This window comes from Crocodylus porosus, unplaced genomic scaffold (genome assembly GCF_001723895.1).
Source record: "Crocodylus porosus isolate Cpor-Errol unplaced genomic scaffold, CroPor_comp1, whole genome shotgun sequence".
NCBI lineage: Eukaryota > Metazoa > Chordata > Crocodylia > Crocodylidae > Crocodylus > Crocodylus porosus.
In genome coordinates, this window is record NW_017728893.1 from 200,783 (window position 1) to 227,583 (window position 26,801).

The window sequence follows — 26,801 nt, forward strand, 5'->3', positions numbered from 1 at the left end:
GTGTGTGTGGGGGGGAGGTGCTGCTTCCCCCCACAGCCACCCAGAAGTACTCACCGCAGTCCCTGAGAAAGCACCAACCCAGCTCCCCCTCTTTTAAAGGGCTTCACCTGCTTGCCCCTGCCCCACCCTTTATGGGCAGCAGCTGAGACCAGAAGCCAGCAGCTGAGCAGGATAAAGCATCTAACAAGCCTCCCCTCAACTGACCTCTGGAGCATCCTTAGGCCATTGCTGCGTGCTCCTCTGGCTAAGGGGAGGTTCTCCGGGCGATGTTGTGAGTCTGGCTGGTGTCTGGTTGGGTGGCTTTGCTGTCACCCCCTGCCTGGTTGTCTCCAGCTTTTGGCACTCCCAGGGATACAGGTGAAGGGAGTGGAGGCAGAGAGGATGTCTGAGGCCTGAAAGACAAGAGGAGCCTGGTGAACAAGGAGAGATTCCCCCTACCCCCACTGCAACAGCTCATGATTTTTTTAGCACAATCTCAGGATTTTGCAGCAGTTTCCATGTGCTGTGACATGACTTGGGCCCCTGCAGACCCCCTTGCTGGGCATGGTGGGGGTGATGGCATCTCAGTGCTGATGCTTCCACAGCTCCCCATGTTCCCAGGGTGGCCGGTGGCTGCTACAAGGGGCCTGGGGCTGGTTGGAGAACTGGAGGCAGTGGGCACTGGACAGCCCTGGCGCAGCAGGCCAGGCTGGAGGGGCATCAGCGGAGCAGGAGGAGTGGGGTTGAGCTGTCAGCTCCACACCCCAGGCTGGAGCTTTGAGACCCTCTTTGCAGCAAGGCAAAACTCCCACCCATGTCCATTAAAAAAAAGGGGGAAAAAAAATACTAGCTCCTGAAGTGAGTCACGCCCTGCTGCTGCCATGGCAATGGGTAAACACATGGCTTTTTGTGAATCAGTAATCTGATTGCTCCCCCGTCATGGCAACAATGAGTCACCTGCTGCCAGCAGAGACAGGGCTGGGGGGGGGAGGGGGGACGCGCACAGCAACAGGGATCAAGGGTCCAGCTTTCAAAAAACAACAGTTTGGTTCTAGGAAACCAAAGGGAGGGAAACACAGGCCCGTGGGTGCGTGTGTGTGCCTGTGCATGCATGTGCACTAGTGGGGGGGAGTGCATGTGAGTATGGTGCATGGGTGTGTATGTGTGTGTTTGTGCACATGTGGGTATGGGTGCATGGATATGTGTCTGTGTATGTCTGTGTATACATGGCTGTATGCGTGCATGTGTGGGTAAGAGTGTGCATGTGTGTATATGTGAACCTGTTTGCACACATGGGTATGGGTGCATGGGTATGTATAGGTGTGTGCATGTCTGTGTACATGTGCGGGGGTGTATGCGTGCCTCTGCACATGTAGGAGTGTGTTCATGTGTGTGGGTGTGTGCATGTGTGTATATGTGGGCCTGTTTGTGCACATGTGGGTATGGGTGCATAAGCAGGAGTGTGTGTGTGTGTGTGTTTGTGCCTGTGTACATGTGGGTATGTGTATGCATGCCTGCTTGTGCCCATGTGGGTGCACATAGATGTGTGCATGTTCACGCATGTTAGTGTGTAGGAGTATGTGTGCATATGTGCACCTGTTTGTGGGTGTGTAGGTGTGCATGTTTGTGCCCATACATTTGTGCATGTTTTATGCACAAGTGCACGCACATGCATTCACACACGGGTGTGTGCATGCCTCTGTGTGTGCATGCCTGTGGGTGTAACCATCCCTGCAGCTTTGGCTATTTGACGCCGAGCGCGACAGGTGCATCCATGCCGGCGTCTACCCTGACCGCGGTCTTCTCCGGCCTGGCTTGCGCTGCTTTTCCACCATGTCCCCTAGATAAACAGCGCTGCTGCACATTGATCTCCCGGCCGGGAGATTTTCAGCTCCGGTGGGGCATGGACTGCCCCCGCCCAACACACCACCCACCTCTGTGCGTGCCAGGCCAGCCCTGCCCTGCCCTGTGGCAATGACAGCCAAGTTCTTCTTGCACCTGAGACAGCTGGGTTTCCCCCAGCCAGAAGAATCCCCCACCTCCAGCATCTGTGGGCACCTGGGGAAACTGAGGCAGTTCCAGGCAGCTGGCAGGGGGAAGAAGCCGTGTCGGAGTGACTCGGGCTGAGGGACCTACCTGCAGCCCCAGCAGCTCAGCTCAGCCCTGGCCAAACCTCTCCCCACTCCTTGCTCAGCTGTCTCTGGGGTCCTGGGAGTGACTGGAAAGAGCCCAGTGTGTTGCAGGACCCCCAGGGCCCCGAGCACCTGCTTGTTTTCATGCTCCTTCTCTCTATCTTTCCTCTTCCCTCTGCCCCCTCCTTGTCTCTCTTTCCTGCCAACCCCAGGTCTGATCTCTCCCTCTGATACTGCTACCCTGGAGCCCCTGTCCATGTCTCTCTGCCTGCACTGCAGGCAGGAGAGCTGCAGCTGCAGCAGTTGCAGGCTCAGGGCTGCTCCAGAGTTGTTGCATGGGGGTGAGGGTCCAGGAAGGAGCTGGTCACTGGACCCAAGCCAGACCCCACGCGTCACAGCAGCCTCGTGGGTGCTCTAATGTACATGCAAGGGCCGGAGAGTGCTGAGCTCTGATGCCAACCCCCTCCATCCACTCCCAGGCCCCTTGCAGACCTGGCCTAGCTCTCTCCCCACTGCCACCGGCAGCTCCATTGTTCCCAGCTGCCCCCACCCGGGTGCTCTCCAGGCTTTGCCAACTCCAATGCAATTTGGCTCAGAGCAGATCCTGCCGGGGCCCCGAGGAAGTCCTCCTCCCAGGCGGGGCAGGGAGGTGCCACCTGAACACACAGCCCCATGCCAAGGTGGGAATATAATGGGATGCCGGATGCCTTGCTTGTGCTTTGATGGCTCTTCCAAGTCTGGGAAGGAGTCACTGCTCCACATCCCAGGGCTCCAGTGTGAGACATAGGGGCAGGGGCAAAAAGAGCCATCCCCGGGATATTGGACAACTCAGGCTGAGAGAGCACGGCTATGCGGCTGCTCCTGCCTGATAGGTGGGGAAACTGAGGCATGGGGTGTGAACCAGAAGGGGCCCCGCACACCCAGAATGAGAGCGTCCATGTGGGGCTTGGTCGTGGCTTCACCCCAGTGGCAGGTTTCCGCTCAAGGGCTGAGACCAGGCTGGGCGGGAGATTCTTGGGGCTGTCCATCCCAGCCCCCCCAAAGTGGGGGGCAGCATAGTGACCCCATGGATCCGTGGTCTGGGGCTGCTGCTTCAACCACTGCACCTGCTGTCAGGTCGGTCGTTCTACCCAGGCTCATCCACTCTACAGCCTTCCACGGGAGCTTATATTGGGGGGGCGGGGGGGGGGGGCTCTACCTAATGGGGTTTCCACGGGGGGGAAAGGTGGATCCCTTTTCCCTGACCTCTCATGGGCCTTCACAAGAGCATGTATGATGGTGGAAAGCAGGACCCATCCTGTGGGTCATGGGCCATTACTGCTTGGGGGACAGAGGGGGCATTCGGTCTCCGTTAGCTGCCCTTAATCACCAGCCCAGAGCAATCAGACACTTGGACGGAGCTGGGAGGGGAAGAGCCATGTTTCACTCTCACGAGGTGGGAGGTTTCTGTGCACATGGGGTCGGCGGGATCACGTGCACCGCGCTCCCTGGGACACGAGGCTGCACCCCCTGCCACCCCGACAGCTCAGGCCTGGGCGGATCCAGATGCAGCGGTTGCATTCCTGTGGTTTCCACGAGGGCTTGGGGAGGGGAAGGAGACGCCGAGCTTGCTCCAGCGCTGGGGGAAAGCAGTGGGAGACGATACGGGCTGGGGGCAACAGAGGTGGGGGCACAGGAGTGCCGCCAGCTCTGCCCCAGAGGCAGCTCAGCAGTGGGGCTTTCTTCCAAGCCCCCCAGAGATGGGCTGGTGGAGGATATGAGTTAGGGCTTGTAGCTGGGGAATCAACATGCAATATAGACCCTCCATGCCTGACAGGAGGACACCCCCATCCTTGTCCCCCCCTTTAGAGCCACTGCAGCCCCCCAGTAGAGCTAGATCCATAGCCGCGATGCCTTTAAGAAGCTCCTGTCCCTGGGACGTGCCAGTTCCAGACACCCATCGCTCCCTGTCCCTGGGTCCATACACAGCCCCACCTGTCCCCCTGACTTTCCCCTCACTCATCCTGGGGAAGCAGGATACCCCATTAACCCATTTGCAGCCGATCTGCTGGGGATGGGGCGTGAATCAAAGCTCTGGGCTGGAGCAGGCCACTGGCAGGGGCACAGCAGAGCCTTGGGGCATGGGGGGTCAGCAGGATGGAGGCAGCTGCATATGCACCGGGGGGCACCAACACTTGTGCAAGCACTGAAAGCGGCACCAGCCCTCGCACATGCACCAAGGGGGTACTAGTTCTTGTATGAGCACTGAGAGGGGCATCAGCCCTTGCGCACACACTAAGGGGGCACTAGTCCTTGTATGAGCACTGAGAGGGGGACCGGGCCTTGCACATGCACCAAGGGAACACTAGTCCTTGTATGAGCACTGTGAGGTGCACTAGCCCTTGCACACTCAGGAAAAGGGCGGTATTTTCCTACGGCTTCCACTCCTCCCACCCCACTCACACCAGCTGTGCTTGGGCGGGAAGGCCACAGCCCCAGCCAGCACCCTGCCCAGTGAGGGAACAGAGCCAGACATGTGCTACTGGTCCTTGTTCACCACTGCCTGCTGGAAGCAGGGCTCTGCCAGAGCTGCCTGAGCCCAGAGCATGTGGGGGGAGAGTAGGGTGTCACTATCTGACTCCCTCCCTTGTGGAGAGAAAGTGACTGAACCAAGGCCACAAAGGGGTGGCAGTGGCAGAGAAAGGAACAGAACCCAGATCCCTGCACTCCAGCCACTGACCAGTGCTCTCCCACCATGAACAACCCAGGCACTGCATGGGTGGGGAAAGGGGTTGTGTGAGTGCCTATGGAGGCGCCTTAATGAGCTAATCATCTTTAATGGGGTTTAATTGCCTTGTTATAAAAGGTAATTACAGCCAGGCATCAATTAGAGCTGGAAAATTAATAGATTTCCACAACGCATGGATCCACAAAGCTGGAACTTCCAGTGTGCGGCAGCTGGGGTCAAAGGGGGGGGCCCTGGCTAATGGGACAGGGGAGCCCGTGAGACCCCTGCCCAGCCGGATCCTGGGTACTGAGAGCTGGGTGCTGGTGACTGGACCCAGAGCCACATCACAGCTGTGGGTTCATTTCCCAGCTGTCACTGGCACCATGCATTGCTCCAGGCCTCAGTTTCCCCCCGTGCTATGTGCAGGGATGCTCCAGGGAGCGCCTAGGGCCTGGAGGGGAGGCACAGGAGTGGGCTGTAAGACCCGGGTCTAAACTCAGCAGGGCAGGGGCAACCCGGAGACCGGTGCAGCCTCCAACCACAGCACATCCTCTGTCCTGGTAGGACCTACCGAAGACCCCAGACCCATCCATGCCAGCACAGCCCCTGCACCCTGCGTTCACACCCAACCTTAATCTGAATTAGCTTTCCCTGAGCAGACAACACCACAAGGCTCAGATCAGCCGCTCGCAGGCCCTGACAGACATGCAGGTTCCTCTCCATGATGATGGCACGAGCTTCATGCCTCCTCTTCACAAAATCTCAACAACCACAAGCTGAATTCATTCCTAGTTGCAAAGTGTTTTGATATCTTTTTAGGGAAGGGGCAATGCCTAACCTGTCCACCCTTTTCTGGATGAACCCTGTAGTGTATCATAGCCCCTCTACTGTTAACAGCATGTGGGGATTCTCCTTAAGGAACAGCTAAAGCCAGCAGATGGTTGGCACCTGAATCTGCCCCTTCAGGGGTGGCCACAGCTTTGTAAGGCCCAGATCTGAAGTCTGCCTTGCACAGCAATAGTTCAACATGGGCCAGCCATGGGGCCAGGGCAGGCGGATGTAATAGGGAAAGTGCCCAGGTGATGCCCAGCCCTCCTGGGTTGGTGCTGTGCTCACCAGTGCTGCGAAAGTCTGGGGTCCACCCTGGAGCCCACAGCTTGAAGCAGCTGCATGCAGCTAAGAGGAATTAGCCCTGAGAGGGAATATGCCAGGCCCCTCTGGCTGGACTCGGAGGCAGGGGGAACCCAGGCGGGGAAGCAGGGTGCCCCGATCCCACACGCTCCTAAAGCTTGGGCCTGCAGGGCTGGGCTGGCGCTGGCAAGCCGGGGGGAGACGAGCCGTTCCTGGCAGCCCTGTGCCGCACGTCCCCTGCTTGGCTTGCTCCGGGCTTCCTGCACAGAGGCTCTGGGAGGGACCGCGGCCTGGGGTCCCCCTTCCCCAGCACCGCTCTCAGCTCGGTCCAGCCAGCGCAGCCACGAGGGGCCGTGACTCACTCCATCCAGCGCCAGGCTCCAGTCCTGCCCCTGCCTCCTACCCCGGCTCCCGACATCTTGTTCCATTTAGGCCTCCTGTTTCCTGGTGTCGGGTCCAGGAACGCCAGCGGGCTGGGGGCTCGCTCCAAGTTTTAATGCACATTTTTTCCTCTGCCGGTTGCCAAGGCAGCGAATGGGGAGCAGGCCGGGAAATGCAAACACAAAGAGCTGGCTGGGGATCAGTCAGGGCTGGGGAGGGAGGGCAAACAGGCCTCCTGGCTACCCCCCCCTCCACCCCGCAACACCTTGCCAGGATGTGCCCAGCTATTTTGGGAGGCGTTGGCTTCCCGTATGAAAGCCTAGTTCTCATCCGAGCACTCCCTTTGTACTGGGGGCCAGAGCTGAAAGGGTTAAGGGAGCTGAGACTCCCCCCCCAAATGCTCCCCTGCCCAGCAGCTGTGCTAAGATGGAGCACCCTGGGGAGGGGCCTGCTCTCAATTAGGTGCTGTCCCAAGCACTGGGGGTCCCAAGCTGGTTGCTTTGCTGGGTGGGGACGGGGGCAGCTTTTCAAGACAGGGGAGGTGGGATTTCTCCCCCTTTCCCAGCCCCTCTGTCCCACCCCTTTAATAACAACGCCCTGCCCCCTTCTCCTGCCCCAGCCACACTCCCCTTTAAATGCAAGATGCTCCCATGAAACCAGGGGCAGGATGCAGTCAGCTCCGCTGTCTACAAGGTGCCCAGCACCCACCGGGCTTGGAAAGGACTGTGAGCCCTGGCTGGAGGTCCCATCCCAGGCCCGATCCTGCCATCTCAGCAGCACAGACATGGGTAGAGTTGGGGCTCTGAAGACCTCTGGGCAGATCGGAGACCCCTCTGCATCCATCGGCTCCAAAAGGAGGATTTACACAGAGGCACAAGCCAGCTCCTGCCTGGCCCTGAACCGTGGGAAGCATCAAGGGGAGGTTGAAGCCACCTGCCCTTTGGGCTCTGCAGCTGTGGTAGAGCCAAGCTGGGGCTGCCCGGCGTGACAGCCACTGGAGCTGGGGGTCCTGGCAGGGGGATGTGCCCCTTGCTAGCTCCCACCCTGGCACCACTGTCACTTTGGACCAGCCGTGGGCAGGACGCTCAGGGGGCAGCGGCTCAGCTTCCCCCAGGCCTGGGGAGGGCAGCGGGAGAGATGCTGGGCAGGATGGAGCAAGGGGCCCTCAGCCTCCCCTGGTCTCACCCCTGCCAGCGTCAGTCCGGAGTGACTCTGTTTACACAGCTGGAGTTGAATCCAGATTCAAAAGGTGGAGGCAGCCAGACCCCAGCGGCATGGGGAAGGGAACTCGGCCTCCGAGGAGTCTCCACACCCCCTCCGTGCTGTTGCCCACGGAGCAGGCTGGGCAACGCCCTGGGACCCCAGAAGTGGAGGCTCTGACCCGTCTGTGCCAGGCTGCGAAGCTGAGTCCAGTCCGACCGGATCCTTCCTCTGGGGCTGATCCCCGTGCCCCCCCTCAACCCTGCACAGCACTGGTGCTGGGTTTGATGCATCCACCCCTTGGAACAGGCATCAAGGGGACTCGGGCACCGTCTGCTGGGATTGCAGGAAAGCACAGACACCCCCGGGCTTCGGCTGACCATCCCGGCTGCTGGCTTTGGTGCTGGGAAAGGCAGGAGCGCGTCTTTCGACACCTCGAATTGCCATGCCTGGTGACTTCCCTGTCCAGCACTGAGCACCCGTGACTCAGAGGCAGTGGCTTTGAGTCTGTGTTGTCCCCAGCCGGTTGCCTTAGAGACAAAAAGGGAAATCCCAAAACACAGGGTTTCTGGGCAACCCGTCCCCTGCCTCCCACAGGGCCAGAGGGGCCCGGACGTCACTGTGTGGGTGAGATCCCTGCGGGGGGGCACCTCTGAGTTAAACAGAGACTGCGGCATTCCCGCAGGGGTGCCCACCTCGCCTCGGGCCGGGACAGCGGCGTAGGGCAGATATGGGTCAATGCAACACGCTAGGGGGTGCCAGGCCTTTGCTGCGCAGCAGGGTCCAAAATGCTTCCTTTCACCCCTCTGGGCACAGGGCAGTGGAGACCTTGCCCCCCAGCAGCTCCCGATTCAGCACAGAGGCCAGATCCAGGACCCCAGCCCTGAAGCAGCAGCCGACAGGGAGGGAGCTGCCTGCACGAGATCCAGCTTGGTTTCCTGCCGATGAATCACAGTTCCCATCCCTTAACGACTGGCGCGGCCGCCCCGCGTTGCCAAAGCAGCTGGGCGAGCTTGGACATGTGTGCAAGCCGCCAGCTCCACGCTTTTGCCTTGGCTAATGTTTCTCACTGCTGCTCCGGGGAGCCGGCGTCATCTCACCTTCCCCCACCTGTGCTCACCCCTGCATCAGGTCCCAGGTGGCAAACGAGGCTAAAATATAGTGTCAGGGCCGGGGCGGGTAAGAAATGCTGCCAGGGCGAGGCAGAGGTTGGAGTCTCTCAGACTGGAGTTTAAACCCCACCTACGTTTGCAGCTGCTCAGGGAAACAATGGCCCCTTTAAGCCATAATGAGGCCTTATAAAACCAGGACTCAGGCTCCCTCCCATGCCAGTGGGGTGCTGAGACCAGGGTGGGGCCAGGGGGCACTGAGCAGGGGCCTCCCTGGTGCCATGCAACAGTAAAGCAGCCCCGAAGCTGCTCTAAGAGCCGCCCAGGAGAGTCCAGCAGGTAAAGGTGGGGACAGAGGGATTGAGGAGTAACTCCAAGGCACCCAGATGCTGCAGTGAGGGGCTTGAAAGCAGCAGCAGAGCAACACGGCCCGTCTGGCTGCTATGAAGGATGCTCCTTATTCAGACGGGTGTCCCCTCCTGCTCGGGTTTGCTGTTGTCTCTGTGCCAGATGATCCCAGGACTAGACCTTGCAAAGGGCCCATGATCTTCTCTCACCACTGGGCCCCACAGCCTGCAGGGCCCAGACCCTCTCTCACCCCACCTGAGGGGCAGGGAGGGGAAGCTGACGGCGTGCAGCACAGGGCAGAGGCCTCACCGATCGTGGGCGCGTTTGGATGTGTTCTTGCCCAGCCAAAAGCTAACTGCAGCACATACCTGCACGTGGCATGTGCACCCCTGCCCCTGGCTGGGACTCCCGGGCGCCTCACCTGTGTGCCAGGGGCGCACGTGCAGACCCAGCAGGCAGCTGCAGACACACGCCCGTGGGGGTGGAGATGTGCCCAGATCACTGCACCAGCAATCCTGTGCTCATGCCCGTGTGCACACATGTGCAGAGCTCCCAGCTGGGCCCAACAGTGTGAATTCACATGTACACTCCCCCATGCACACTCACACACATGCACACACACAGGGATCTCCTCTGCCAAGCTGTGCATACTCACACACGCCGTCCCCATATACACTCGCATGGATCTCCCCTGACTGCCAAGCTGTGCGCTCACACACATCTCCTCATATACACACACACACACACACACACACACGGATCTCCCGACTGCCAAGTTGTGTGCACGCATGCACTCCCCCATAGACACTCACACAGATCTCCCCTAACTGTTAAGCTGTGCACACACCCCCCCCATATACACTCAGTCACACACAAACGTGCACACACACAGATCACCCCGACTGCCAAGCTGTGCGCACCCCCCCATACACACTCACACGCATACACACACGCTCAGATCTCTGCTTACAGCCAAGCGCACCCCTCCCACACACTCACCCCTTCCCTGCTGCAAAAGTGCACTCACATGCACAAAATCTCCCACCTTGTTGCCACTCTCACGGCTGCACACGGTCTCACACGCACATCATGGGCTTGGACTCCCCTGTGGCTCGTGTCCCAGGAGCCCGCTGCTTCTTGGCTTCCCCCTAGAAGACTCTGGCTTCTTGCCCCTGGGAGGAACAAGCCCCTTCACCCCCTGGCTTCACAATTAAGTCCCGTGCCCCCACGTCACCATTCCCAGCTCAGTCCTGCGCTCTTGTCCTCCTTGTCCCCTGCCCTGCGGTCCTGCTGGGGGAGAGCTCCTAGCCTCTGCAAAGCCCTGGGGGTGGCTGGGAAACAGGGTAAAGCTCCCAGATACAAAGCAGCCGGGTAGATCCCGCCAGGGACCGGTTCCCCCAGCAAGCATGAGCAACAGCACCATCTAGTGTGCAACGCCGGCAGCACCCCAGGGTGCTGCTGATGCCACACACCACCCCAGATCCAGTCCCTGCTGCCCCTTCCCTGGGATCCTTGCTGAGGCCAGAAAGGACCTCTCCGATACCCTCTCCCCTTCCCAAGTGCAACCAGCCCCTGGCATGGGATAAGCATACACCCCCCCATGACACACACGTGCAAATTCACACCCACATTTGTGCCCAGAGAAGGCCGCAAGGCGGGGAAAAAATCACCCATTGACCTCTGGCTACCATGAGCAGGCAGGTCTGTACAGTGCTGCCGTCAGCACTGGGGAAACTGAGGCAGCGAGGGAGGTAGCAGCTGGGGGCTGGTTGCCAGCCCACGTGCGGGGAGGGTTCTGGGTCAGCACCATGAGGCAGGGGTCTGGATGGGGTCCCAGACCCTCCCTGCAACCATGGCCATCGGCCAGCCTGCTCCTTTCACTAGCCAGTGCTGCCATGTCCTGGGTTCACGCACCCCCTAGCGGCCACCCAGTGCCCCAACACCCGCAGGCTGGAGCAGCTTCCCACCCCAGTTCCCTCCAGTATATCCCAGTGCAAAGCCCCTGCGGGGCGCTGAGCCCTGCCCTTTATTAGCCCCTTTTGTGCCTCAGTTTCCCCACCAACGTCACTGACTGTGGGGGAAGCCGGCGGAATATTCGCCGGGTTTTCTACCTGTCTCTTCCCTGGAAACGGATTCTGTGTCCCAGGCCCTGCTGCTGCCAAGGCAGGGCTGAGCTGCAAGTGTCGGGGGCCGGGATCTCCAGGCCTCTCTGGTTACCACGAAACCAGATCCCTGGCACGGCAGGCCAGCCCACGCACCAACTGGCAGGCATGGCAGGTGCCACATGGCAGGCTGCTGCCAGCGGGGCTCTGGTAATGCAGCCAGGACAGAGCCGTGCACCCCCCAGGTGCTTCTGGGGGTCCCCAAAGCAGAGCAGGGGACCGGAGAAGGGAAGCAGAGAAGGGGAGCGGAGAAAACCCCTCTGCCTCCCAGGTGGGGGTGCCAGGAGGGGTTTGCTAGCCACCTGAAAACCCAAGTTGCAGCCCCAGAGCTCAAGGAGTATCCCCATCAGTATAGGTGCCGTGACATACAGTTGAGCAGTTCTAAGTCTGGCCAACAGGAGGCAGCACCATGCATCTATATATGCATGCACATGCATGCCAAGCTCATTGCCACTCCGGTGCCCCTTCCACGGCTTGGCCACGTGCAGCTATATGAAGGAAACTAGCACAATAGAACGGAGGGGGAATTTGAACCCAGGGTGAGGCACATTTCCCAGCAAGCCCAGTGCAACAAACCACAGGCTGCAGACTGTCTGGTCTCAGACACCCACCTCTCTCCCTCCCTCCCATCAGGGACCCTGTGTGGTAGGTGCTGTATGTCCCAAGAGCAACAGGCACAGTTGGATGAAGCCCAGCCCAGCATTCTCCCCGTTGCTGCAGCTGCAAAACTGAGGCCCCGAGTGTCTAACTCAGCAGCATTCCACCCCAGAACTGGCTGCATCTCTGGGGTAGCACTGGGGTCTGAGTTTGGATGTGGCTGCAGCTTGTGAGGCATTAAACTCACACCAGCAGCTCCATTGCCATATCCCCAAGCCTTAACCCATGCCAGGTGGGAGCAGATGGGCAGAGGGGGGGCATCGGGGAGTCCCATGAGGAGCAAGACTTCCCCTTTCTGATGCCCACCCAGGCCCTGGCCCTGGGAAAGCTTTTCAGCAGCCCCCTGCTTTGTTCCTAAATCGAATCCATCTGGTCCTGACCACGCCAGTTATTTGAGATCCCTCTTGCAGGGGAGCTGAAATGAGCTGCTGGGCATGAAGTCGGGAGATTCCCCCCGCTGCAGCACCCCCCCCACCATCCCATCCCTCCCGTTTCTTTGTGCTCCTCCTCAAGGGGCCAGGGGCCACGTGGGCTCTTAAGGCGGCTTTTGTGCTGCCAGCAGCCAGGCAGGGGTCCCTGCGGGACCATTACACCACCAAGCTCCCCAGCAAGGCACGTCTAGACAATAATTGCGTGCACCTGACTCGGGAGGAAACCAAGAGCCCGGAGCCCTCCAGGCCGCGGCCCCCAGGAGGGCATGGGGCTGGGGAGGGAATAAAGGCCTTTGTTTCCAGCTTCTTTCCAAACACCTGTCGCTAGCAGAGCGGGGCAGGGAGGGGTAAGAAGAGGCTGGGTGTAAGGAGCATCCCCCCCAGCTGGTGTCAATTAGCATTGCTGATCTGGAGTGACTCTGCTTTGCCCCGGCTGCATCCGGGCTCCTAGGATTTCCAGTTACCCCATTCCTGAGCTGGCGGTGAGTGGGGGTGGAAGCAGCTCCAAGCTATCGGGGTCCATACCCAGCCCTCGGTGCCAGCACAGAGCAGCCTCGAGACTGCTCTGAAGTGTGTGCTGCCCCCCATAGGCGATGCATCCCCTTGTAGGGGTATCTGGGGCCAGCCCCCCCATGGGCCTGCCTTTGCCTTGAATCTGATGCCAGGCTACCAGGCAGCAGCTGCCTCTGCCTGCTCCCTTGGCACCAGGTGCCTGGCCCTGCCAGCTGCTCCCCCGACCAGCGTCTCCCCCCTACCCCACAGGGATAGGCATGGGGGGTGTCTGTCTCCATGCCGTGGTGCCAGCAGAGATGCCAATTAGCACAACAGCTTGTTTTTGAGGCAGCGCTGGGCAGAGGCTCGGGTTCAATCCTCCTGGGATTTCCAGGGCATTGGTTTCCTCTCCAGGCTCTGTCACTCCCTCCCGCCTCCTGACCCTGCTCCCGGGAGCCCCGGAGACCTGCTGTCCCGTCTCAGGGCACCCGTGTCCAAGCACACCCCCATGACAGACCCACAGCACTGGAGCCCTACAGGCACATAGAGTCAGGCTGAACATGGGCATGGAGGCGGGGGATCCTCTGTGGATCAGGCACTGGGCTGGGATAAAGGAGATTTCCCTTGGCAAATCCCCTGTGGCCTGGTCCAGAGCTGTGTGGCTTTCCCTGGATGTTCGTGGGCTCTGGGTGAGGCCCTCATGCCCCAGCTGTTCATGCAGCACCTGGCACGATCCGGCTCAGCTGGGGTCTCTCAATGCTGCCCATCAGCTTTCCACCCAAACATCTCCAAGCACTAGGTAGCTGTGCCCACTGCCCCTGCCTCATGGGTCCCCAAATAACACAGATGTCCAGAGCTTGGGGGTACAAAGAGCAGCTCCTGTCCGTATCTCACCGCTCCCTGGTGCTTAGACCACAACTCTCCTGACCCCTCTCTTTGCGTTATTTCATACAGCGCCCGGTGCCACGGGGAACCTGGACCAGGTCCCGGCGTGCTTAGCTCTGCTGTGGCGTGCAGCAGCCTTCGCTTTGCTCTCCCTTTGCTGAGTGAGGCCCCAGCCAGACTCTCCAAGGGGACGAACTTGAGGCTGAGGGTCTTGAAAAGCAGGGGGAAAAGGTGCTCAGAGAGCCCGGACTCCTGGGTTCTTTTCCCAGTCCTGCAAAAGGCAGCTGCCTCGCCAACCTCCCGTCCAATGCCAGCCCTTCCCGTCACGCCAGGTGCCTACCTGTCACGTGAAGCTGAAGCCACTGCCAGGGAGCAAAACACTGGCACCAGCTCCCCTGCCGACAGCTGACGGGCTGCATCGCTGCGGCCCCCAGTGCCTGCCTGGCTCTCTGCCCCTCCATGGCTATAGCAGCAAACCAAGAGGCTCGGGGCAGCTCCCAGGACATGGCAGACATCCGTAAGCCGTCGTGCCATGGATGCAGAGCTGGCATCGCCGGGGACATGGGGCTAGGTATCTCCAGGAAGAGCAGGCTGCTGGGGATCCTGGCTCCCAATCTCTCCCGCTGCTGGACTAGGAGACAAAAGCAAGAGGCATCAGAGTCCATGGCACCAATGCAACAAACTGGCAGTAGCCTCCCACCTGGGATCTTACCCCAACTTCAGGCTGGTTGGTTTAGGATCTACCCCAGATGGTGGGATCATGATGCCTATTATCAGGATGGGGAAACTGAGGCAGAGCGGGCACTCAGTTCATCCCTGGTCGCAAAAGGAGAAGCACCCAGGAGTTCTGCCTTCTCCATGCCTGGCTCTAACCACTGGGGCATCCCTACCAGAGCCCCAAAAGGAGCCAGGCATCCCAACACCTCTCCCCTGCGCCCCAATCATGGTCTCCCACTTGCCCCCGTAAATGGGGACAGAACCCAGGTGTCCTGACACCCAGCCCCAGTGCCCAGAGCACATGTGTGTGCCAGACTCAGGAGGGGCCATGAAAGAAAAGGCCTTTGAAATGACACAGGGCAAAGCTTCCAGCTCCAGCCAGTCCCATGCCCAGAGCCATCCCACGGCCTGGGGTCCGGGGCAGGTCTGGTGGGCAGAGATCAGCTGCTGGCAAGGGGCACAGCTCCCCTGCAGACAGCTGTCCAGATGCCAAGGGAGCTGGGATTTCACATGGACCCAAGCAACAAGGGACCCCCTCCAGAGACGGAGGGGGTCCCTTGCATGGGGGTGGGGGTGTCTTAGCACAGCAGGGGCCCCCAGGACCAGTTCACCCTGCAACAGCAGTATTTAGGCTGGAAGTATTTGAGTTGTAGGGGGACTGGATCCTGTGTACGTGTGTATGCACACAAGTGTGTGTGTGTGTGTGTGTGTGTGTGTGTGTGTGTGTGTGTGTGAAGCTGTGAGCGCCCTGCGTCGCTACGGAAACAAACACCCAAAAGCTCAAATGAATAATAATTAACGTGATAAATGAAATCATAATAAACACATCAATAATGCATGCTAATTGGCGATGAATAATGAATGCGCAGAAGAGCAGGGCCTGGGCACCCCCCTGGGCCTTGTCCCCGGGGCAGGGGTCTGTAGATGGGGGCAGAGGCAGCCTGGGGAGGGGGACAGGCATGTGACAGGCCCTGCATTCGCTACGCCGAGGCCAGGAGCTTAGCAGGCTTCGGTGAGGGATCAGAGGCTGATCTGGATAACGAGAGCATCTGGGCTGGTCCTAGGAAGGGTTAAACAGGCTCAGGGCTGGATCCTGCCTGGATTAGCTTCCAGGGGGGGAAAAAATAAGCCTCAAGGATGCCTGCATATTGCAAAGAGACACAGCCGTGCAAGGAGACACACGAGTACATGAGAGAAAGGTGTGGAAGGCTCCGGTCACAGGGCCCGGGCCACGCAAGAGGGGTGAGATCAGTCAGGCACAGCCCCCAGGGGCCAAGTCATCCTTTCACTGCTTTGTCACAGGCCTTTTCCTGGAAGCAGCGAGTTCCTCGCAGCCCTGACTGCCAGGAATAGGTGGCGGAGGCCTGGAGCGCAGGCTGAGCACATGCCAGGTGCTAGAGAGGATAATCGCAGCTCGTCTATGGAGGGATGGACCAGGAGCGCGACTGCAAATTAAATACTGGTATATGAGCCATGGCAGGAGCAGAAGAAACCCCCCCAAGACCTGTCGATTCTCTAAATTCCCCCTTTCCTGTCCCTGGATGGATTCTCCCTGGTGTGGACACACTGGCCCTCTGTATCCTCATCTAGGGTGCTCAACCTCAGGCCCACAGACTAGATCCAGCCCAGGGAACCAGAGCTCCTTGCCGGTCTGGAAAGTGGGTGGTGATGGGGCAGTGGGAGCAATAATGGCCGCTCCAAGGTTTTCAGACCCTTGGGGATCCTTGCGGGCCGGAGAGTGTGGCTCTGCATGCTGCATTGCATCAGCATGCGGCTGGATCTGGGCACGCGGGATCACACCCACACACTGACTCCAAATGAGATGCAGCCCCAGGGACCAACCCCTTGCTACTCATCTGGCCAGTGTGGCCAGGAGTTTGGAGGCCACTGCTTTAGACACATCTGCAAGGGTGTGAAAGAGGTGTGCAAAGCCATCGGGCAGGTGAAGAAGGGGGGAACAATTGCAAAGAACCAGGGGAACTGGAAAGGATATTACCATGTGCAGGCAGACAGCATCCGAAGGCTAGGACTGAGACTGGGGGCTGGCGATCCGGGCACTGAACAGGACTCACAAAAGATGGGCAGAGCTGACCAGATCAGGCTGGAAGAGAAGAGGGGGAAAGGACTGTCTCAGCCATCCCAGGCTCCTGTCCCCCAGGCCTGCCAGTGCCAAGAAGCCAGGAAAGCTTTCATCCATGCCTAGGGCAGAGCAGAAAGGAGACGCAGACCTGTGGCGATCAAGGCAGCCCCTAGCGTGAGCTCACCAAGTCTGCCTGCCCCGGCTGCCTTCTCCAGCACAAGCCACGTACCTGACCATTTTGGGAAGGCTAATTGGTACAATTGAGGAACAGCACCAATTAGCCACCCGCCTGCTAATTAGCACAACCTGCAGGGTTTGCAAGGCAGGTGGAGGGGAAGTTTGCCACATCACTCCGCGGACAGCTAGGATTCACTCCAGCCCAGGGCTTTAGTCACAGAGCCAATATAAGCAATATGGCCCTGGCTACCTGTTGGCTGCAGCGTGTGTGTGATATGGCAGGACTCCCTTCCCCCCTGTTCCCAAACACCTTTCTTTTTTTTTTTTCCCAGCCCTGCAATCAGAGCTGCCGTCTGGCTACTTAACCCCTGGTGGCCCACAGCCGGGAGGCACTCAGAGAAATCAATACCATGCTCAGATTAGCTTCCCCGCGCTCATATATTCCCTCCCCAGACAGGGCGCCTGTCTCCCTGCCGCCCCTTGAATAAATCACGCCGCCCTGCCCGCCCCAGCCCCCTTCCTCCCGATCTCCTTGGAGGATCTCCGCTTTCCTGCTCCTGATAGACAGGGAGATCCTTGGCTTTGTGGATTAGTATAACTAGGCCACATGGCTCGGAGTATAAAAGCAGGGGGAAAATAAGGCTGGAGGGGCCCCGAGGCTTGTTCAAGGCTGGGTAGATACAGACAGGCAGAGTGACTTATTCCCAGGCTCCTGTCATGGGTCTAGCATCTTGGCCACACAACCTCTCCCCAGGTGGATAGAGAAGCTGTTTCATTTCTATCCTGGCCCTCCATACACGCTCAGTCCTTGCTGTCTCAGGGCAGGTGGGCTGTGCCTCCCTGAAATGAGTCTACTAGGTCTAGGTCTAATTTCTGGTCCATTCAACCACCCACATCCTAGACTCCCTTGATAGCAAAGAGGCTGAAAAATGAATGGGCCATGGGGAGAAAACACCCTTAAAAGGAGCAGGTCTCTGTATGAGGCAGAGTTATAATCTCTCGGCATAAATGCACATGACTGATCTCCCCCTGGGGTGAGAGGCTGTGACTTCTTGCCGCAGAGCCCAGCCTGGATGCTGGCAGGAACGGCAGCAAGCAGAGGGTACAGGCATTACGGATGCGACAGGAGTAGGAGAAGTGTAAACACCCAGGCGGCCTGGACGTGGGCTCCCACCCAGCTGGGAAGGGAGAGTGAAACAGGGATCAAGGCAGCTGCGTGGGGATTCACAAGCGCGTCCAAACCCCAAGGCTACCTGTGCCCCCTCGTCTGAATCTGACCAGGGTTGGAGTTGCTGGTGTCTCCATCACAGTGGATCTCAACCTTTTAAGACCCCAGGCCCCCCTTGGAAAACCCAAGCTCCTCGTTTTCACTCATTTCTTGACTACAGAAAATGAACAGAGAACTTTTCTGTTGCAAAGAACTCAGCAAGCCCATAGCAGGGCAGCATGGTTTGGACACTGGATTCCTACTAAAAATCGCTGGGTGGATCTTGGGAATTGTGCACACCTTCCTGTGCTAATACTGCATGGCCAGCCTGAACAGGATGTCCCAGCACTGCACCCTGCTGCGGTGACAGACGTTATAATTTAGAGACACTTCCCTAACAGGAGGCTGAGGGAGCTGGGAACAGGGAGATGGTCCCTTAGTTGGGGAACAGCTAGTTAGAAAGAAACAAAGGGTCTGCAGAGGTTGCCTCCAGTTCCACAATGAAGATCATTCTTCTCATCGATGTACGCTTGGGTAGACTGACCCTGGTGATGATGACACCCACCCTCGTTGGATCTTCCCGGAGACTCAGGCCCCAGCTGTCCCAGGGCTCAGGCCCCCCCCAAACAGAGCCAGCCAGAAGCATTCAGCCCCAGCAGCATCTCTGGAGACCCCACAGCTTATCTGACATGCTCAGCATCTATCCTGCGTGCACTGGAAGCATCCAGCTCTAAAGAAAACAGCTCTTCTTTGGAAGGATGAGCTTTCTCTAAAAAAAAACAAACAACAACCCTAGTTTTTATGGCCTAATCCCAAACCCAGGCAAAGTTAATGGACTGCAGCAGAGCTTTGGATCAGGTCACATTTCCTTGTCTCACAGAGGGGCTTAATTAATGAATGTCCGTAAAGCACTCGGAGATTCTCAGTAGGGATGCACGATATCTATCGCTGTCCATGCTAGGAAGCGAATAGGTTTAGGATCAATACACAGCAAATGAATGGGAGCAACGGTCGCTGCTACAGATGGGGGTATCACTTTGCACCCGTGGGTGGACAGTCAGGGGTAGGCTGAAGCTAGGATCCTAAAGCATGAGATGCGGCAGCTGGAACTAAAAGACCTTCCTGCTCTGCTAGCCAAGGGGCACGTCTATATGAGAAGCTTGCTGCACATTAGCCTAATAAGACTGCGCAGTAGTGTGGCTGTTAAAAACTGTGCTAATAGCCTACTGCGCAGTCTTATTAGGCTAATGCGCAGTAAGCATCACAAAATGACTAGTTACTGCACATTTAGTTAGTACTTCGTTAAGGAAGTAGGAATACTAACTACTTCATTCTAAGAAGCATCAATGAACATGGAGACACGCCCAAGGTGTATCAACCTCGGTCAGAAAGCAATGAAACCGAGGAGCAGCCTGCAAAGATCTACGCTTGCTGCAACATTACGGCTGGCTGAGAGTGACCGGTCCCTGCGCCAAACATCAAGCGAACCCCTCATTAAGCTTCTGGAAATACAGCATTGAGGTGTATTTCTAGTCTTGGTGATAGAACAGCATGATTCACGGCCATCTCACTATACCCATGGATGGAGGATGCCAGATTTCCTTTGCAAGCACTCCTGACCCCTCTCTCACAGCTCTTCGCTGTCGAAGACCCTTTCTTGATACATGTGGGTTTCAGAGTACTTTGATTAGTAAGACTTTGTGGGAGGAAGAGGCTATATCTGAGGGACACTTTAACTGGAGGCACTGCTCAGGGTCACATCCAAATGATCTTCAAATAGCAAACTATGTCTATCAAGAGTTGGGCCAGGACTGGGATTTTAACAAGAGTGAACAACAGGCCACAAACTCCCTGGTGTTGGGGAAAAAGGGGGCTTGTACAACATTTATTGTTTGGTTTTCTAGAGGGGCCTGGGAAGGTGAAATAGCAGGTGAGGTTTGTCATCGCCATTTTAAAAAGGACTGTGAGACTCAACCTTTTTCGAGTGGCTAACATTTTTGCTGCAGCCAATTTCCAAAGCAATACAGCATTTGGAGAGGTAGAGGGGAGAGGTGTGAGGCTTTAACTGGAGGAATTACAGGACACAGTTGAAATCTGTTTTCTGGGCCTAATTTTCCCAAGAAACATACACTGCTGTTTCGATGGATGATGGGGTCCTGGCATCACGTCACTCAGGGTCAACTTTAGGCATGAGCCAGAATGGTGCCCCTTAGTATGGGTGTATTCATGGATGCCCAAAAACCTGTGTGATGGAGCTACCATTAGTGACAATCACAGGGCCTTGCTTTTCTTTGATCCCATTCAGTGTCATTGCCCAGGGAGGGGACGAGGAGCATGTGATTATCTCAGAATCACAGACAAGGAGGGTGGGAAGGGACCTCAGGAGGTCACATATAGTCCAACCCCCTGCTCAAAGCAGGACCAGCCCCAACTAGACCATCCCAGCCAAGACTTTGTCAAGCTGGGCCTTAAAAACCTCCAAGGATGGAAACTCCACCACCTCTCTGGGGAGTCCGTTCCAGTGCTTCACCACCCTCTTAGTGAGACAGTTTTTCCTAATATTCAACCTAAACTTCTCTTGCTGCAACTGGAGCCCATTGCTTCTTGTTCTGCCACCTGCCACCACTGAGATCAGTCCAGCTCCATCTTCTTTGGAGCCAGCCTGCAGGGAGGTGAAGGCTGCTATTCAATCCCCCTTTGGTCTTCTCTTCTCCAGACTAAATAAGCCCAGGTCCCTCAGCCTCTCCACACAAGTCATGAGCCCCAGAACCATTTTCATTGCCCTCTGCTGGACTCTCTCCAACTCGTCCACATCCTTTCTGTGGTGGGGGGCCCACAACTGGAAAAAGGACTCCAGATGTGGCCGCACCAGTGCTGAACAGAGGGGAAGAATCACTGCCCTCGATCTGCCAGCAACACACCTACTCATGCAGCAATGCTCCTACTACTGCAATCTTGCCCCCATCCCTGCTGCTTCCTGGAGTCTGCCACCATCTTAAGTTGGAATTAGCGATTTGATTGACTGTACCTCTAAATCGGGCTGTCTGAATCTGCACGTAGATCTTCAAGTTCCCATAGCACCCATGCAAGGATGCAATACATATAACACACCTGCTCAGAAAGATCCTCACATGAAACCTAGAACTCATGGTGCACAACGGTCCTGTCTTGAGCTGCAATTTTGCTTTCCGCCCCAGATGCCTGCAGATATTCTGGTTTCAACAGAGGCCCAGCCTCGCCACAAATGACTTTCTTTGCCAGCTTTAAACCTCAATAACTCTAGAGATCTTGTGCCCACCCCAGACCCCAGGGGTGTCAGGCAGCAAGAGGAATTGACCCAAGCAGGTGGGTAGAGTCTGAGTTATTAATTAAGCCCCAGAAAACAGAAATGCAAGAGGGTGATGTCACATTATATTTTTTAGCAGGGCAGTCTCATGGGAGAGCCTTATTCCAATGACTGCAAATTAGGAACACAAGCCAGACCTCCCCCTGCAGGCTGGCTCTCGGGACTATACAAATAACCACCTAGGTTTTACGGCACTTGGGAAGATGAGTCATTAAGCCGTGAGTTGGTCTCAACCTTCACACTATGTGACCCGCCGACCACGCTGGTATGCGGATGCCAGGTTGGAGCTCAAGCATAGGGGCCATGTCTACAAACACTTGCCTAAAGAGTTATTATGAATGTAAATAGTGTCTGTCCACGGGGTCATTAGCTAGAGTAAGTGTTCAGCAAGTAGTTGCCAGATCAACCCCACAAACAAAACCTAATGAATGCACCCAGGAAAATGAGCCACTGGCACAGCATCGCGGACTCCTGTGATCTGGAATGCAAGGCTTGAGGTTTGCCTATAAACCCCAGCTCTAGGAGTCGTGTGAACATGGGGGAATCTCCTCAGCTTTCATGTAAAAAAAAATAAAATAAAAGGAAGTTTGAGTCTTCATGGAGAAAAGCTAGAAAACATGACCTGATCCTGAAGTCTCAGAAAACAAAAGGCCAAGAGAAAGCAGCTCGGGCTCATTACTTCGTAGGATGACATGACTTTTAAGACAATTTTGTTATTCTGAGGCCGGAGTCATGATGGCTGAGTATTGGCAGTTGACACTTTGTCAGCTCACTCTCTTTTTTTCCCCCTCTTCCACTTTCCGTATTTCAAGGGACACGGGTCTGTTCTTGAAGTCACAAAGTGGAACGTAAAATGGGGGTTGGATGAAAGGCAGACTTCCTAAGCTGAACTGCTCCCTGAAAACAACGCACAGTTTTCTGTTCCACACGTGACCAAATTCTGACCCAGTGAAAAACAATTTCTGAGTCCTGTAACTTAGAAGTACATTATTGTCCAAAGACACAGATTCAACTACTAATTCCCAAAGCTATAAATGTGTATGTGTACGTATGCACACACATAGAAATTATAGGCCAGTTAGTTTTACCTCGATCCTGGGTAAGCTTTTTGAGAGAATTATGCTGGGACATGTCCACGACGGGCCAGGGGGGGAGATTATGCTTAGGGGCAACCAACACGGGTTCATTAGAGGCAGGTCCTGTCACACCAACCTCATGGCCTTCTATGATCAGATCACCAAATCCTTAGACGCAGGGGTAGCAGTGGACATAGTCTTCCTGGACTTTTGGAAGGCCTTCGACACGGTCTCTCACCCCATTCTCATTAAGAAACTGGGGGGCTGTGGTGTCAACACCCACACAGTCAAATGGGTCGCCAACTGGCTGGAGGGCCGCACCCAGGGAGTGGCAGTGGATGGGTCATTTTCGACCTGGAGGGATGTGGGCAGTGGGGTCCCCAGGACTCGGTCCTCGGGCCCGCGCTGTTCAACATCTTCATCAGTGACTTGGACGAGGGGGTAAATAGCACCCTGTTCAAATTCGCGGATGACACTAAGATGTGGGGGGATGTGAGCAGGCTAGAAGGAAGGAATAGGCTGCAACCGGACCTAGACAGGTTACAAGGGTGGGCGGATGAGAACAGGATGGGATTCAACACTGACAAGTGCAGGGTGCTGCACCTGGGGAGGAAGAACCAGCACCATACCTACAGGCTGGGGAAGTCCCTTCTCGTCAGTGCACAGACAGAAAAGGATCTTGGAGTCATCACTGATGCCAAGATGAACATGGGCCAGCAGTGTGGGGATGCAGTCAGGAAGGCCAGCCACACCTTGTCATGCACCCACATGCATCTCAAGCAGGTCCAGGGAGGTGATCCTCCCCCTCTACGTGGCACTGGTCAGGCCGCAGCTGGAGTACTGCATCCAGTTCTGGGCACCACACTTCAGGAGGGATGTGGACAGCGTGGAGAGGGTCCAGAGGAGGCCACTCGCATGACCCGGGGGGCAGCAGGGCAGGCCCGACGAGGAGAGGCTACGGGACCTGAACCTGTTCAGCATCCACAAGAGAAGGCTGAGGGGGGAGCTCGTGACCTGTTACTGACTAGTCAGAGGGGACCAGCAGGCACTGGGGGAATAACGGTCACAAGCTGGCAGAGGGGAGGCGCGACTTCACGGTCAGGGCGGCTAGGATCTGGAACCAGCTTCCAAGAGAAGTGGTGCTGGCTCCTGCCCTGGGGGTCTTTAAGACAAGGCTAGACAATCATCTTGCTGGGGGTATTTGACCCCAGTGCTCTTTCCTGTCATGGCAGGGGGTTGGACCTGATGATCTGCTCAGGTCCCTTCCGACCCTAGAAACTATGAAACTATGTAATATACTTGTGTATTAGACACACACCCACGTGTGCGCTCACAGGTACTTTAAACAGAAATATGCACACATATGTACATGCTCTCCATGTGTGGGTATGTGCGCATATATACACATACATACACACACACACACACACACACACATATATACATACACACATACATACATATATTAACATATACATGCATATATATAGTGTATACATACATACTTACATATAGTGTGAGTGTGTATATATACATACATATATATACACACATATACATATGTGCGTATGTGTGTGCATGTATATATAGATCTGTGTATACATATACACAAACACACATAGATATTTACACATGTGTATAGACATGTATGCACATGTGCATATATATAGATCTATGTATATGTATATACAAGCATACATACACATTTATACACGTATATGTGTGTATAAACATACATCTATGTATATCTGTGCCTGAATATATAGATCTGTGTGTATATGTATATATACACACACATATGTATCTATACACTTACATATATATGTAAAAATATATTTTACATATATATCATACACACATAAATATAAATAAGTACATATCTTATATGTGCAAATTACATACACAAATATATGTGTATATGCCCATACACACTGCATATACATGTTTATGTTTTATGTATGTACGTACATGTCTAGATATATACCTAGGTCTGTATATATGGATTTTAGTTTCTATGAATGTTTTCATTAGAGACTGCATATGTATGTATAATATATATCTATACAGCTATATATGTAGAAAGACGGCGTGTGCATAGATGTCTATGCTTATTAAACATGCACACGCCAACTCAAATATACGTACCTACAGTACTCCTATGTTACCTATGCACACATGTGCGTCTAGTAAATACAAAGTGCATGTGCAGACATTGTCTACGCCTATAGAGACATTGCTCTGTGTATGCCACTGCACACACATCCATTGTTGGTTATAGGAAGGAAATCACTCCAAACTGCTGGCATTTGACAACCGATCACGCAAGCACGTAAAGGTTAAATCCAAATTCAAAAGACGGTTGGAAAACCATGGTCTGAACCAATGGGGTTAAGTCCCCGACAGCGGCTTTGGGGGCTGGTGGTACTTTGAGGGGGGTGTAAGGATCGCTGGCTGAACCCCAAGAATCCCAGCCCACCCTGGACTCCTTTCCTTTTCTTTCTGAGCCCAACATGTGCCCTGCGGTCTGGTGCCACCGCGGCTGCCCCAACTGGGTACTACCGAGCAGGCTCCAAACGCAGCCCCCCCCAGCCAGGCTGCAGAAATGCCCAGGCAAAGTTGCAGGGAAAGCGATGGCAACACCTTACCTTGTTGAGTCACCGCATGAGACATTTCCTTGTGCAGCTGCTGAGTTCATTCCCCAGCTGAGCTCTTCTGCTGTCAAATCCAGGAGAGAGAGAGAGAGAGAGAGAGAGAGAGAGAGAGAGAGAGAGAGAGACCTTGTTGGCAAAGCGCTGAGAGCAAAGAGAAAAGGGGGGAAATAATACAGTGATGGGGGGGGGCAGCAAATTCCTTCTTCCATCACCAACCTCCCTTCTGCCCCCACACCCCCCTCACGCCCAGCCAGAGATGCAGACACGGTCTCTGCCAGGGCTGCAGTGGAGTGCGCTGGATGGGGGATCTCCCATCTTCCCGCATTGTCTCTCTCCAGCAAGAGCCAGGCAATCTCATTTCATGGGAGAGACATCTGGTTCGATTCAAAGGGAAGAAAGGGGGAGGGAGGGAAGAAACCCTTGCAGGCTGGGAGCTGAAAAGCTATTTTCAATGCTTTCCCCCCATCGCCCTTCATTTCAATAAGAAAAGGGAGAGGGGCCCAGCAGTGGCCTCTCTCCCCAGCATCTCTAGATCTGGAAGGAGGAGAGAGGGAGGCGTTATTGCCATGGAGGGTGTCCCCCCCACCTCCCCTCCCTTCCCTTCCCTTCCCCCAGGCCGGAGAGCTGCCAAGTCCCCCTTCTGCACAGCCAGCCTCCTGCATGGGGGAGGCCCAGGAGGCAGGGATGGATGTGGGATCTCAGGCCTGATCCTTTTGGGGCCTTGTCTTGACATGCAGCCCAGCCCCTCTGCCCCCTCCTGCTGCTGTGGACCCCAGAGCGGGATGTGCAAACAAGTGGGGGTTTCCATCTCCTCCCCCGTTCCCTCCTCCTCCTTTTCCTGCTGTCCCTCCATGGAGTCACTCTGGATTTACACCCCTCAAAACAGGACAAGCAGCAGGCCCCTTCCCTACTCCTCCCCCCACTTATCCCTCCCAGGCACTGGATTGACCAGCGCAGCCCCCTCAGCAAGGATTAGGGGCCTGTTTCATTGGGCCTGGGATGCCGAGAGCTTAAGTGATTTGCCCAAGGTCACCGGGATGGCCGGTGGCTGTAACTAGGTCTCTAGGGTCCCAGTGTGGTGCCTTATCCCACTGGACTCCGTCTGTCCGTCCACCCCATGCCTGAAGTCGCCCTTCTCCATCCATCCATCCATCCATCCCTCCCCCTCTCTTGCTGTCTGCCCTACACGTGCAGCAGAGAGCTCCTCTCTCCGTCCACCCATCCAGGCTACATCCATCCATCCAACCTCCTTGCTTCCTTCTTCATTCATTCTTTCTCCTTCTTTTCCTTCCTCTCTCTTTTTCATCCACTCTTTCTTCTTTTCTTACTCTTCTTCTTCTTCCTTCCCGAGTTCTTCCTTCCTCTTCTGTTTTCATTCCTTTTTCCTCCTTCCTTCCTCCCTTTCCTTCTTTCTTTCAGTCATCCTTCGCCCTTCCTTCTTTCCTCCTTCCTTTCTTTCCGTGCTCTTCTTCTTCTTCTTTCTGTTTTCCATTCATCCTTTCCTCTTCCTCCCTCCCTCTTTCTTTCTCTCTTTCCTCCCTCCCCCGCCCGCCCCGCTCCTCGAGCGGCAGCCAAGGGGGTGTGCGCGCCGGGCCGGGAAACTACATCCCCCAGCAGCCTCCGGGCCCCTCCGGAGTGTCAGCTTCATGCTGCAGCCAGGGAATTTAAAACAAAAGAGTTTCCCCTTCTCTTCCTCGCTGCCTCCCCGCCGGCTCTCCCCAGCCTCCCTGCCCCTGCCCCTGCCTCCCGCGCCCGCCGCCGGCTCTTTTGTGCGCGGCGGGGCGGGGGGGCGGCCGGGATCCACCTCGGCGCGGAGCTCAGGTTACAGGGAGAGGCAGGGAGAAAGGGGCTTGGCCAGGCGGAGGGGAGGTGGGCGGAGGGTCGCCGCTTCTCTCTCTCCCTCTGTCTCTTTCTTTCCCTCTGTCTTTTTTTT

The 26,801-nt window shown here is 56.2% G+C and overlaps 1 protein-coding gene across 3 annotated transcripts in view; it reads right to left on the minus strand.

The window, feature by feature from the left end:
- LMNA (lamin A/C) overlaps positions 1-25,388 on the minus strand; it is a 52,059-nt gene extending 26,671 nt beyond the window's left edge. Inside the window, exons 1-4 of one of the 3 annotated variants that reach the window (XM_019555403.1) lie at positions 24,863-25,388; positions 16,328-16,432; positions 13,955-14,240; positions 205-392 (exon numbers count right to left, since the gene is read on the minus strand). The gene's annotated coding sequence lies outside the window, so the exon portion shown is untranslated. Of the gene's footprint in view, positions 1-204; positions 393-6,311; positions 6,415-13,954; positions 14,246-16,327; positions 16,433-24,862 lie in introns of those variants that run through there. The other 2 variants (XM_019555395.1, XM_019555407.1) reach the window with 2 other exon arrangements.
- Positions 25,389-26,801: the final 1,413 nt, after the last annotated feature.